Below are 13080 nucleotides of genomic sequence, written 5' to 3'. Positions count from 1 at the left end.
CTGATCGTTTGACATTTATACATACGTATGTATAGTGAACTTTTGACTTGAGACTCATGTTGGCTAATGTTGCTAAAACAACACATTCCTGAGTATATTGGGGTGAACGGTTACCGATGATTTGTGTATGGAGAGGTGGAAAGTTACATCTTCTGAGTATATGGAGAGGCCAATGGTTCCATCTGGTTTAAAGATCGGAAGGTGACAGGTTGGGCACAAAGAGGTAATTTGGGAATCAAAAAAATGTCTTTGCTCTGTAGAATATCTCTCTCTGCACATGATTTTGGTGTATTGAAATAATTCTGTCAACCTGGCATAATAAAATGAACTCAGAATTAACTATGGTTTCACGATGACATAATATGGAGTATTCTAGATTGTGACTGACCACAAGAAATCAAGTTTGGAAGGTTTGTCTGCCACACGACTAATGATAACCATCACACATGCACACGGCCACCGTGACACAGAGAAGGTGCCGTCCTCTAAGGGGTAACAGATAATCACTCAGAATCACTGTGAGACTGTTGCTTCACGGGGCGGCTGTGGCGCAGGAGGTAGAGCCGGCGTCTAATGACCGCAAGGTTGGCAGATCGGTGGTTCGAGCCCCGGCTGGCCACATGTCAAAGCGTCCTTGGGCAAGACACTGAACCCCAAATTGCTCCCAATGAGCGGGCCGGCGCCTTGCATGGTAGCTTGCCGCCATTGGTGTGTGAATGGGTGAATAAGAGGCCATTGTAAAGTGCTTTGGAATAAGGCGCAATATAAGTCAGTCCGTTTATTCATAGAGGCAGACTGTCAGTAGGACAGAGTAGGATTGCTTTTTCTAGGTGGCACTTTTGGAAGATCAGCCCGCTAACAACAATGAGCTAGCCACTCTCACATTGCACCACTAGATTTACATTTACATTTACATTTTGGGCCTTTAACAGATGCCTTTATCCAAAGCGACTTACGACAAATACATTTGTGACATGGTCTGGTGAAAGGGGTAACAAGTCAGCAGCCGATTGAATGTTTTTAGACTTTTATTTAGAGAAATGTAAATACATTTCAGTTGTTGAAAATCAGACCATCTTCCCCAAACAGAGGTTCTGAAAGTCTCTGCCTGCCTCTCTCTATATCTGTGTGTGTGTGTGTGTGTGTGTGTGTGTGTGTGTGTGTGTGTGTGTGTGTGTGTGTGTGTGTGTGTGTGTGTGTGTGTGCATGCGTGCGAGTGTGTGTGTGTGTGTGTGTGTGTGTGTAAAATTCTTTGGCTTTGGTTCCTCAACATTGACATTGCATTACAAAAAACACAATAAGAATAATTAACGTAAATAAGTAAAACAGTAACCCTACATTGATAAACTAATAAAGTTATGGATTTTACAGTGGCTTCAATAGTGCAAAATGTTGTGCAGAGTATGATCATATGAAATGCAATATAATACAATACAGTACGGTACGGTAGTAAATTAGTCCAATGGTATACAGGTAATCCAGTAGTGTGCAGGAGTTTTAATATTGTACGGTAATATGTTCATTTTTGTAGTGTGCGTAGGGTTGGTTAGGGGGTGGCAGTCTTTTGTATTCTTGCTTGGGGGGAAACAGCTGTTTGTCAGCCTCTGGGTTTGGTACCCTTTCCCCGACGGCAGTAGCTCGAACAGTTTCTGATTGGAGTGGCTGGGGTCCCTAATAATCCTGAGGTTCTTTCTGACACACCGTAGGTGTCCTGGATGGAGGGAAGCTCACATCCGCTGATCTTCTCAGCTGTCCGCACTACCCTTTGCAGCGCTTTGCAGTTTCGGGCAGTGCAGTTCCCGTACCAGGCAGTGATGCATCCTGTCAGGATGCTCTCGGTTATGCCTCTGAAGAAGGCCCCGAGGATCTTAGGCCCTAAGCCGAACTGTTTCAGCCACCTGAGATGAAAGATGCAATGTTGTGCTTTTTTCACCACCTGGTTGGTGTGTTCATCCCCGGTGAGGTTGTTGGTGATGTGAACTTCCAGGAACTTGATGCTGTCGACCCTCTCCACAGCAGACCCGTTGATGGTGATGGGGTCTTGTCCCTGCCTCTTTTTCCTGAAGGCCACCACCAGCTCCTTGGTCTTGTCGGCGTTGAGAGTGAGGTTATTGACCTGGCTGTACTGAGCCAGGCGGTCAACCTCACTTCTGTAAGCTGTCTCGTCGCCGTCGGTGATCAGGCCAATCACTGCGTGTTGTCGGCGAACTGGATCACTGTGTTGGAGCTGTGAGTGGCCACGCAGTCGTGGGTGTACAGGGAGTAGAGGAGGGAGCTTAGTACACAGCCTTAGGGTTAGGGTTAGGGTTAGGGTTAGGGTTAGGGGGCTCCTGTCCTGATGGTCAGAGGGGCGGAGGACTTGTTTACGGTCTGACAGGAAGTCCAGGATCCAGTGGCTGGAGTCGATGTCTAGGTCCCTCAGCTAGCTGTCAAGTCTGGAGGGGACTATGGTGTTGAATGCTGAACTGTAGTCTACAAACAGCATCCTCACAGGAGTTTCTCTGGTCAACGTGGCTGAGGGCTGAGTGGAGCGCTGTGGCAATGGCGTTGCCTGTCGATCTGTTTTCCCGGTAGGCAGATTGGTGAGGGTCTGGACGGGTGGCAGCATTCTACAGATCAGGACCTTGATGATCTTTTCAAAGCGTTTGTTCTCTACGGTTGTGAGAGCAACAGGGTCCCAGTGTTTAGGCATGTTACCTTCCCCTTTTTCGGTACCGGGATGATGGCAGATGACTTGGAGCAGGAGGGCACTATGCCCGTGGAGAGAGAGAGGTTGGATACGGTAGTGAAGACACCAGCCAGCTGTCCTGTACATGCTTTAAGCACCTTCAGTGAAGACCGCCGTTTCGATCCCAAAAAAGTACTTTCTAAAACCCGGTGTCATGTCCATATACTGTAGTTCATAACGCTGAGAAGAAAGGTGGCTTTCCATCATCTCAGATCATCTCTTCAAGTACCTCCTAGCTGGCTTTGGTATCTGTGAGACAGGTACCCATACCTGTATCAACTTTTAGGGAATGTTACGGAGCCCCTATCTTGAGGCTGGCATGATATGGTTTGTAATACCAATGATGCAGAATCTATTCAATTCAAATGATTGTCCCTCACACATCCAATTGGTTCCTCGCACAGGGATAACATATCATCTGTGTACTGTTCCTCCATTTCTATGGCTCTTGAAATCTATGGTCCTTACCTTGGTTGGAATGTGAGGTAGCGCTGTGAAATACAATACACATTCTCCTTTCAACAGTTGGGGAAACACATGCTGAGAAGTGATTATTGGAGTGAGTGTTAGCTGGCTCCGAGTGACACCCAAGTGCTAACAGCTAGCCTTGGTGTTGGACAGACTTTGTCCTTATGTTAGGCCTTAATGATTTGCAGTTGCCCTGTTTGCAGCTGTCCTGTTGTCCTCCTGTTAAGTGGGCTTTGATACATGTGATAATGAGGATTGTTCTTTCACTATCCTAGGCTCACCTCTCTCTATCCTCACCTTGCTAGCCCTCTCTCTCTCTCTGTATCTCTCTCTTCTTTTTCTCCTCCTGTTTCTGTTTCTCTCTTCCTCTCTGTTACTCTGTATTTCTCTTTCTGTGAGGTCAATCTACATTCAAGATGTATGTACTATATAAAACTTGGTGTTTTCAGTCAATGTTTGCCCACAATACTACATTTCCCCCTTACTCTCTCAAAGGGATTGCTCTGCAACTCAAGCAGAATGGTTTTCGAACAACACACAATCAACCCCTTCCCCCTTTAAAATAAACAGTTTATTCCCACTAGGTATCCTGTCAGCAGTGTTCTGTACAGCAATTGCGAAAAACTCGCTGATTCACACCTTTCGGTGGTCCACATAATTTGTCCTTGCATTGACAGCTTAATCACTTCTCTTTAGCAACTCTTGTCTCTCTGGCGCGACTTTCTTACACATCCCTCAGGAGGGGGGGGGGATCCGATATTAACGAGTCAGCTCTTTCACACTTTGCTCTCTTGCACAGTAGTAGAAAACCCCTTTCAACAACAATGACTCTAACACGAGACAGAGGAAAGGTGTCATGTGAGGTTTCGTAGCTGTAGGATCTGAAACAGAAGCGTCAGGCAAGAGGATGTTGTGGGAGGGGGTAGGGGGGGGGGATGGATGACACATGACACATTCTCTAAGCAGCTGTTTATATATACGCCATTTAACTGATGCTTTTATCCAAAGCGACTTACATTGCAATGAGTGCATATGTTACGGTACATGTGGGAATACGGTACATGTGGGAAAACTAGGGTTAGGGTTGGCTGCTAGGGTAAGGGTTAGGGGTAGGGTTAGGGTTAACCCTATTTTTCCCACATGTACCGTAACACATACATTTCAGTATATATGGTCCCAGCAGGAATCGAACCCACAACCTAAGCGTTGTTAGCACCATGCTCTACCAATTGATCCACAGAGGAGCACCAGCTGTTACTGTAATGACTTCTGAATCAATGTGAGAGAGGCGGCGTTTCATCAGCTCCGGATCAATTCATAGTTGATTGTGGCCCTCTGTTCCGATCGATTGAATCAATTGATTGTTCGGCTTTCTAGGAAGGAATTGATTTATTGGAAGGAAATAAGGCAGAAATTCAATCGCTATGAATAATCGGGTTGTTTGAACAGGGCGTCATCGATAACACGATTTGTGGCTTCTAGAAATTCTCAACCAAAACCTTTTGATCACTCAGGTTTGGCCTAACACAAACCCCAATTTAGCATCCATTGTCCTAAACAGCTCAATGCTCAATGACTAACATTTTCCTCCCTTTCCAACCTCTCCACCTCACAAACAAAGGTGCTGTTTCTTTGTCCTTTGTGATGCAGTCTACCCCAGGCTGAGAAAGGCCTACACCCACACACACACTCACTCCTATCCACACTCACTCATACACCTAAATGTGCGCTCACACAGAGGCACGCACACCTAACAGACACAGGCACAGACAAAACACAAGCACACGCACATACACACAGGTAGCTCCATCCTGTCCAACACTAACCCCCCAACATAGAGGCAGCCCCCCAACATCCAGGCAGCCCCCCAACATGCAGGCAGCCCCCCAACATACACACACATCTCCCTGAGGGGTCCTCTCCTCTCAGCCAGCTGTCGCGCCGGCCACTGTCGGGCGCTGGTGGCCAGAGGGGCGGTGGTGTGTGACGCCAACAGGTGATGGAGGGGAGTCAGATCACCTTTCCACGCGGCTGGTCAGTGTTTGTTTGGGGGCCCGGGGCTGTGAGGGACAGAGCCAGCTGAGGGGCTGCCTGCTGGGGGACCTACCTGATGAGGTCTCGGGGACACAGACTGACCTCCACCATGTCCTCTCTCCCTCTCAGCTCAACAAACAATAGCACGAAAACCCTGTTATTGTGTCTGTTTTCTGGGGTTGTATTCTGTTTTCTTTCCCCTTCATTTAGGAAACTCGGGATCTGGAATTGTGTGTGACACCAACATATATAACAGTTTATTAAATACATTTTTTTTTTTTTTTTAACAGAGGATTAAGGTAAACACTGGAATACAGTATATATATACTGCATATAAAGCATATATTTACTGTAGTATTGTAGTAAAGGACACACAACATTTATTTTTTTGTTTGAAATTTTGAATATTAATGTTTTTAAAACATAATTAATCGTTTTTAAAAGTTTTGCCGGTGTACGTTCTGAGTAGACCAACAAACAGTGCGTCTGACATTTCCTAGTCATTAATGCAGACACAAGCACAACATCGATATCACTTTGTAATTCCTTCAGACCTAAAGCCTACACCTTTTTGGTCCTGGTGTTACGCATTGTGACTGTGTACATTTTTAATATCTGTATTATGAATTGTATAAGGAAAAAAAAAAGGAAAAAAAAGGGACCAAAATAAACATTCTCATTCATTCATTCATTCAAATACAACTTTGAGGCAATGTTGTCTAAATGTAGTAAAAAGGCATCCTACCAGCTGGGCGCACCACCACACCACCTCCAGCATCTCTGTGTGACGGGGCCAAGCCACTAGGCCGCCCCTTCCCATCCATTCCCCATCTGTGACCCACTCCGTCCTCCACCCCCCAGACCCCAGACCCCAGACCCTGCCTGCTGGAGCGGACTGAAGAGGAGGGCTGTGGATTCACACTGGAGAGAACAGGATAACGTGGCAAGTCACTGGTGTGTGTGTGTGTGTGAGTGTGTGTTAGTGGAACTAATTCCAATAGAGCTACTAAAGACTTACGAATAGGCCTATTTCAGTATGCTTTGTGTTGTGAATGCGTATAGACTCACACCAGCGGTGGGGATAAAATGTATCCCTCCCTGCCTTGGATGAAAATGAGTGAGAGAGAGAAGGGGGGGGAGGGGGTCACAGGGGCATCGCACACTGACACACAGGTCATTGAGATCGGGGGTCTGCTAAAAAGCTGAGTTGAAGAGAGGATCATCTGGCCCCCTGCTGATGGTGATTACAGTTGACCCGACGTTCAGCCACGCAGGACAGGCTCTGTGTTTTTCTTTTGTTAACGGCTGTTTACCCAGTTGTGCTAGTCAGTGAATCGCTAAATAATAAATGGACTGTCTGCACTTATATAGCGCCTTATTGCAAAGCGCTTTACAATGGCCTCTCATTCACCCATTCACACACACACACACACTCACTTACCAAGGGCGGCAAGCTACCATGCAAGGCGCCGGCCCGGCCTGCTCATTGGGAGCAATTTGGGATTCAGTGTCTTGCCCAAGGACACCTCGACACATGGCCAGCCGGGGATCGAACTGGGGACTTAGGGGTGCGTCTTCATAGTCTAAAATGGCTCTCTCTTCTGGTCTCTTGTCCTCTCCTCCTCACGGCAACTGACAACACAGGCTAGGTGAAAGCTGTGTGTAGAATGCCACCAGGAATTCACTTTCACCTGCCCAGTTACTTAATGTCAGTGTGGATGAGGGAAAGGAGTCAAGGAGAGGAAGCCACTTTACACTATTGAGACGCACCCCGTGACAGAGGGGATACAAGGAGGATGGCTGTGCTCACGTTACGGTCCCTGTTTGCTGTGTGGTGACTTAAGAAGAGTGGAAGGAGTGAGGAAGAGGAGAGGAAGGGGGAGGGGGGAGCGGGGAGGGGGGAGCGGGGAGGGGGGAGGGGGAGGGGGGAGGCAGTGGTCAGTGTAGGGTGACAGAGGTTGTGTCTCGTATCTCATCTCCTTCTTTATGAGGAGCTGGGAGACCACAAAGTCCACCTGTCGGGTCATTAATAATGGTCAGAGGAGGATAGGTTCAAAAGCAAATGGCGGTTGGTGGGCGGTTTGTACAGACTCTTCATGTTTGTAGATCAGAAGTGGACTGTTTGGGTCTGCTTGGTGAAATAGGTATTATGTCCACAAACAGGTCAAATGAAACACTTCACAATTACAAGTAACATTTGTTGTTTGAATTCAATTAGATCAAGTTGCTGAGGTCTGTTCTTTGAAGGTCTTTGACATTGCTGTGAAGTCAGCGAGTTTCATTGTGGCCTTTGACAAAGACAAACAATAGACCTTGTAAAGCATCCTCTGCTAGGCGGTTTTAATCCGGATTAAAATGATTCTACAACATCAATTGAAACAAATGGTCATTTTTATCTGGATCATAAACTTTGATATATTTTTAATATATATTTATTTTTGGATATACTTTCTATATAAAATATAAATATATAATTTATATATAAATGTATGTATTATAAATATACTATATGTATACTGTTTCACTACCTTATTTACTATATTTATACTGTTTGCTTCACTACCTAATGTTACTGGTGGATAGATGATTCACTTACTTACTCAAATGTATTTGTTGTAAGTCGCTTTGGATAAAGGCGTCTGCTAAATGTCAAAAATGTAAATGTAAATGTACTGGAAGTATTTGCCCTGGCTCTGATTTGTGAATGAATGCCTGATTAGGTGTCATGGGATGTGGTGGGTCCGTCTACTACCTGAGGGCTAATGCAGGACCTGTACTAAGAGGAAATGAAATAGAACAACTTTATGTCCGTTGGCTTAGCAAAGTGCATTTCTCTCACTGGCCGGTTGCCTTGCAAATAGTTGAAGGACCGCGTGAAGCACCCCATTATTCACACAGTTAGTTTACTGCTTGTCTAAGAAATGGAGTGTTGTTATAGTGGGTGAATGGCATGCATTCTGAAGTTGAACATTTGGGATATAAATATTATTCTGTTGAAAATGTTATCAGATAAAGGAACATTCTTTCAAAGTAAATTTTTACCAGAATCGGGTCTTATTTATATTGTAGAATTTAAATGTTTAGAATATTACACAAATGTACAGAAAAGAAAATATTACCCACTGTACATTGATCAGTAATACATCTAACTTTTACTTCCCAGAATTCTCTGTTCTGCAAACTAATTAACCATAAAGCCCCAGACATTGGTCACCACAGCACCAAGCCGACCATAACTGCCTCGGCAATATACTCAAGTGGTGGCTACTCCTTTGTGTGAATCGAGGAGGTCAAGGGTGAAGTTGTGCATTTGCAGGCCTATATGTTTAGTCTAGGTAAACAGTGTCAGCTGGTACATACAGTGGGACTGACTGGGCAGCCCTTGCCCCACCCCAGGCCCATTCACCCCCATGCTACCCACTGGTCTCAGGGAGCTGGACAGCTGGTGCCTATGGCTGTTCCGGCTGCAGGGTGGCTGGGAAACACCCCAGCTCTGACGACCCAGGAAGGGCCTTGCATCTGCTCTGCTGCTGCCTCCTTACCCCGACTCCCACCCCCTTCTCCTCTCCTCCCCCTCCCCCGTCAGCTGGGGGTAACAGGGGGGGGGGGGAGACAGCTGGTCGGTGCTGCTGGGGGGCTGCCCAGGCACTGCCATCACAGTGGCCTGGGGGAAGCCGCGTTTCCTTGTACACACACACACACACACACACACACACACACACACACACACACACACACACACACATACACACACTCAGGCTTTTAAGGGAGGCCCCCAGCGTGCAGCAGACTGTAGTGAGGTTGGCTTGTGATGCTGCAACGTATGGATACACACATTTACATTTACATGACATTGTTTTGCATTTAGTATTTAGTAGACACCTTTATCCAAAGCGACTTAGCACCAATACATTTGACCAACTAATCAGTCATCATTAAAAAAAAGTAATCTATGCTATGATCAGGGACCATTGGCTAGTTACAATGCTAGAAGCAGGATTTATTTATAGTAGAGAAACTGTACAGGGGGTAGTGGGGATGAAAGGGTCTTAAAGAGTGACAGTTAAGATGTAGCCTGAAGAGATGGGTCTTCTGGAAGATAGGTAGTGCATTCTCCCACAGCTTAGGGGCTGGATTTAAAAAAGCTTCTCAGTGCTGAGATATCTTTGCAACATTCTTAGAATGTTATGATGTTTGTTTTCACCTGAAGAATACAAATGTGTTTAAGACATACAGGTACGTACAGGGGTGCAAACTTGTCACCTTTCTGCTAAATTAGGAAAATAGTTCATCCATGTGAATCATGTAGAGCTGCACAAGGGGGGTTGGGGGGTGGGGGGGTCCTCATCCAAGTCACATGATGTGCGAGCTAACTAATCTTCCTGTCTGCTAAACTCCGCTGCTGTTTAAATAACTTTTAACTGTTTTCGAAGTAATTTTGCAGGTGTTACGGTCACGGGTGCTGCTACTTACATAACTAGTGATATCCATTTAGCACCATCAGTGCTAGCGCTACCCCCCCCCCCCCCCCCCCTCTAAGGTTAGCTGCGATGATCATTGATCATTTTCTTTGTTTTCAGGCAAAAAATAAATGTTGTCATCTTTTTGGGCCATCACCAGTTTGCAACCCTGTATATACATAATAAGATAAATCGCTCAGCCAGCCTCCAAGATGCTGTGCCCTCCCTCCTCCCTCCAGGCTCCAGACACACAATCCAGCTTTGAAGTGTGAATGTGATGAGGTTTCCCCTTCCTGGTCGAATGCCATCAGTGGTGGAGGTGGACACCTCAGACGGAGACACAGCCTCGCCCTCCTACCGAGGCCTCTCTGATAACCAAGCTGCTCACTTTGGCCCATCCATCGGAACTCCCAGCGCTCTGCCAACTAGTTACGAGGGTTGTGGTTGAAAGTCTAGAGGTTGGTAGACCAAAGGTTGGTAGACCAAAGGCAGTCAATATAAATATACCATATACATTTAATCAGTATCTCTTTAGATATTCTGGTATATAATGGCCCGATCCCATTTCTAATTTTGACCCCTACCCCTCGCTTTGGAGTGCCACTCGCTAAGAGTTACAAGAGGGGCGCTCTACCAACGGAGCCACAGAAGGACCATCTTCTACAGAGGTGTCTGGGGATAGACCTAATTCCTACAGCTTTGTGAAGCATACTTTTTTGCAAAGGTACAAAAATATTGTGCAGTCATAAACAAGCACACACACACACACTCACCAGTTTTTATGAGGTGTGAACGCATCCAACTTTTTTCCACGGTCTCCGTGGCAACGGCTTGGCAAGGCCCATGAAGTCGGCCGCAGTGGAGAGCTGCCCTCTTGGCTAAGGCGCCTTGTAAACTGGCGTAAAAGCGCTCTGCCTCTGTTTGGCTAATTGAAGCGTTAGTGGGAGCTTGGCGCCACGGAACGGCTGCAAGAGACAGAACTCTGGCCCTGGTGAAAAAGAGAGATAAGAGAGAGGGGAGGGGGGTGTCTGGGGATGGATGGATGGATGGATGGATGGATGGATGGATGAATGTCTAGATAGAAAGAGACCAGTAGAATGAATGGCTATATGGTTCAAGACAATGGAATTAGGAAGTGAGAATGCTTTAAAAAACCAGTTGGCTATGTTTTTAGGTTTAAGCCCGGTCACAAACATAATATACTACGTTTTACCATCGCACAACTTGATTGACTTCAAATCGTATTCATAGGATTTGACTTTAAACTATCATGACACATTCATAGAATATGAGTTTGACATGCTAATCTCTAATTAGGATCTGGGCTTGACGTGAAACAGGAAACCAATGATTGAGACAGAGGGAGGCAGGGAGAGAGGGGGTGGTAGTGAAGAAGGAGGGTGGTGGTGGGGAGGGGGGGGGGGATCGACGGGGATATCTGTCCATCTGCTGGGAAAATTAAGCATGATCAATTCATCATCTGCACTGTCACCCATCTACGGTTTCAGCTAAGTGGCCCCGCTCCATCTGCTCGCACGGAAAGGCCGCTGGTGACCATTGATCCATCATTGATCCCATCAATTGTTTAATGTTAACGAAGGCTAATTAACAAATTTAGCCTGTTGTATTGTTGATGGCCCAGGGCTAATTTGGTCTTTGCATTGATTTATTCCCAGATGCCAGAAATAGCCTGCTTGATTCTGAGATTATGAGGAACAATAGATAGATAGATGAGTACCTCGGAGTGAGTGGCTTTGGAAAGCTGCACGTAGAGTGAGTTAATTAAAGCGTTAATACATTGTCAAAATATGATGCACACTGGAGTTGAGCTTAGTATGATAATACAGTGTAGAATTCAGTTGAAAATGTCTATTTTATATTGTACAAACTGGGGCTACTGCTCTGTCACCTAGCATGTTTGAGTTTAGCTGCACTTTGAATGTGTTCCCCCAAACTGAGATTTGCCTCGTTTAGGCTACACCTGCCTGGTAGTTAACCGCGATTGCTCTGTCAAATCAATTGGGCTTTTAACTGATTTGCAGGAAATCTGTTTGGAGACATGAATCGTGTCTCGTCATTGTTAGTAAGAGACCTCTAACATGCGCATTGCACTCAAGACATTGCACTTTTTTTCTGTTCCACTGGTTGTTGACTTCCTCTTGAATAGTCTACTTATTTCTTCCATTACAGGTCAATGAAACTACCATGTCTTCTGGCCTGGGGTGGTCTAGAGGTCTAGCACCGCGGTCTACAGTGCACACGTATGCCCATGTCGGCATGGGTTCCAATCCGGTCCATGCCCTGCTGACATGCTCTCTCTCTCCCTTCTTCTCCTTACTTTCCTGTCTGTCTTCACTGTATCTGTCCAATGAAATGAAAAATATGAGTGGGACTGCCCCACGAAAAAATATATACTGTATATATTATATTTAAAAAAAGAAACTACCTTGTCTTATTCCAAGTTATTAGTAGACTTGACAGGTGGTCCACAGGCTTGTTTCCAATGGAGTAATGATCTCATCAGTTTACTCAGCCTCATCCATGACACAGTGTAAATGGTTATTGTCTGGCAGGATAGAATCTGAACTCACTTTAACTCAACTCCACCACCTAACTTAAACATGTTTACATAACCATACACATCACGTTCAAGCAGCTGAGCAGTGAGTTTGAACTCTGTACACATGACTCAGCTGGGTTGAGACTGCATGGCTATGTGGTCGTCTGTGGCTCTGTTGGCAGAGCATTGAGCTGACAATGCTTAGGTTGTGTTTAATTCCAGCTGGGACCAGATATATAGTGAAACATGTATGCACTCATTGCAATGTAAATTTCTTTGGATAAAAGTGTCAGCTAAATAGTATATATATATATATATATATATATATATATATATATATTCTATGCTAAGCTAGCTGTCAGGGCAATTGCCCCACTATGGTCTCCTGTATGTGCCCCATTATGTAACGTATAAGCCATAAATAACAAGAATGTTGACAAGCTCAATAACGAAGGGCATTATTTAAAAATATGATCAAGGTGTACGAGTAAAGTCATTATCATTATTTCATCAATCATGTAGTTGAGTTTTATTTTGTTATTGTTTATAAGTGAATCCACTTCATATGATCTCTTCTTGTAGTGCAAACAGAAGATTACATTCATACATTGTTTAACTTGCCATTAAATACGTCTCAAATATTGACTGCCTACCACACTGGTATAATGCCACAAAATAAAACCAGTTGTCATTCAAACATGTATTGCTTTTTGTGCTAGTTTGGGCTCTTCCTTGAAATGTGATTACACTCCAACTCTTAGGCCCAGTTGTTCAAAACGTTTAATCTGGATCAGAATGATCCATTCCCCTCTGGTGGAATGAGCTTCCCA

Source organism: Nansenia antarctica (assembly GCF_963989245.1).
Source record: "Nansenia antarctica genome assembly, chromosome: 14".
Lineage (NCBI taxonomy): Eukaryota > Metazoa > Chordata > Actinopteri > Argentiniformes > Microstomatidae > Nansenia > Nansenia antarctica.
Note: the sequence above shows the minus strand (reverse complement) of the source record.